Source organism: Limulus polyphemus, unplaced genomic scaffold (genome assembly GCF_000517525.1).
Source record: "Limulus polyphemus unplaced genomic scaffold, Limulus_polyphemus-2.1.2 Scaffold94, whole genome shotgun sequence".
NCBI classification, from domain to species: domain Eukaryota; kingdom Metazoa; phylum Arthropoda; class Merostomata; order Xiphosura; family Limulidae; genus Limulus; species Limulus polyphemus.
In genome coordinates this window covers 932,845-934,707 of record NW_013665704.1, presented here as the reverse complement: position 1 = coordinate 934,707, position 1,863 = coordinate 932,845, and the positions used below count along the sequence as shown (strand labels likewise).

The following is a 1,863-nucleotide window of genomic DNA, read 5'->3' as shown; positions in this document are numbered from 1 at the left end:
GTAAGTATAAATTTAATACTAAACAAACGTTAATAATTAAAATAAATAATATAATAAGGAATTCGTTACAATATATATATATATATATATATAACATAACATAACTATCATTAGGGGGTGTAGCTCAGTGGTAGAGCGCTCGCTTCGCATGTGAGAAGTCCCGGGTTCGAACCCCGGCTCCTCCAAGTTTTGCGTTATTATTGTCATATTCTATAAAATAGCGTAAATTTAACAAAAAAGACAAAAATTTTAAATGCAGTCTCTAAGGTCTATGAAGTCAGTTTTTGAACGTTAAAATAATGCACTTATTGTGATTTTCGACTTAAACGTTTTCAAGTCCGTATTTGACATCTTACATGCTGTCTATTATATATTGCCTCGTATGCCACCAAAATAAATAAATATAAAAGCAATGTCTTCCCATTCTTTCATTCAAATTTCATTTCAATATATCACTTGTTATAATGATTTGCTCCCTAGACCCCCACCAGGGCTTCACATGTATGCATCCACATACAGACTTGAATAACTGACTTTCTGATGAAGAAATAGAGAGAGGGATACTCAGTGGCACAGAGGTGTGTCTGCGGACTTACAACGCTAGAAACCTGGTTTCGGTACCGTGGTGGGCAGAGCACAGATAGCCCATTTCGTAACTTTGTGATTAACTTCAAATAAACAAAAAAAGAAAGAGAGGGTACGAATGAAACGTCTAGGTACATTGTTAAATAAAATTATCAGTGAAATATCCTTAAAACTTCAAACCGAAGCTACCATGCCTACGTTCTGTTGTCAGTTTAAATGTTCTTTTCATCACCATTTTCATATAATGATATACATTACTCTGCCAAAAATAACGTTACAGATACCTAATATTTGTAATACAGAGGGTTATTTGATGTAATCCTCGTGAAAAATATGTCGATATTTCACTTGTGTGTGTGTTGTTCTTGATTTAGATGTTTATTTAATTGAAAATATTAAACGTTTATTTTAATCGCAATTAAGACATTAGATAAGTTTTTAATCCATATTTCAAGAATAAACAGTAGTCGAGGAAGTATAAGGTTTGAATATGACAGATAAAATCATCGCAAGTTTCTTTACTTCTCTTTCCATATTATGACCGTAACAAAGCAGAGTGTTGGATTTATTACATTAAACGATAATTCTCTCAAATCTAGAGACAAGGAAATATAACTTTTGAATACATGATCCCACTAAAATTTAATTTGTTTTCTTCCAACTATGTAAAGCAGTGGTTCCCAATTATCTTCCACACTGGGCCACTTCAGATTATGATTATAAAGCCAAAGGCCAATCCTGAGATTTTGGTGAATATATCATTCCACAAATACAGTTTTAATTACTGTTCTAATTATCTGTTCTAATTTTTTTCGTATTTTCTGCTAAATGAATACGAGTGTGTGTGTGTTGTTTTTTTTTCTTATAGCAAAGCCACATCGGATTAACTGCTGTGTTCACCAAAGGGAATCGAACCCCTAATTTTAGCGTTGTAAATCCGTAGACTTACCGTTGTCCCAGCATGGGACCTAAATAAATACGAAAATTCGCTTAATGCAATTGTTTTTTGTAGTTCGAATATTATGAACTAACTGTTTTTTGAAATATTAACGCTGATGATGGAATTTAAGGAAATTCCGAAACGTTCGTATTAAAGATGTTTTTGATGTTACCGTGTTTTTAATATTTATTATAAAACTTCGTTTTTCACCTGATGAAACTATTGCTAATTTGAATAATGTCTACGTAATAAGTTCAACAATGTTTTCATCAGTATTGTTGCGTATCTGCTCGTTTGTTAATTTCCCGTAGAAATTCTTTCTGAGAAACTTCAGCGAC

General features: G+C 32.4%; 1 non-coding gene and 1 pseudogene across 1 annotated transcript; one reads left to right on the top strand and one right to left on the bottom strand.

Annotated features, from left to right (window-relative positions):
- The window catches only part of LOC106469105, a 57,305-nt pseudogene that overhangs the window by 45,797 nt on the left and 9,645 nt on the right, over window positions 1-1,863 (bottom strand).
- Window positions 114-185, top strand: Trnaa-cgc. The gene has a single exon. It is a non-coding gene; the product is annotated as a tRNA-Ala (tRNA).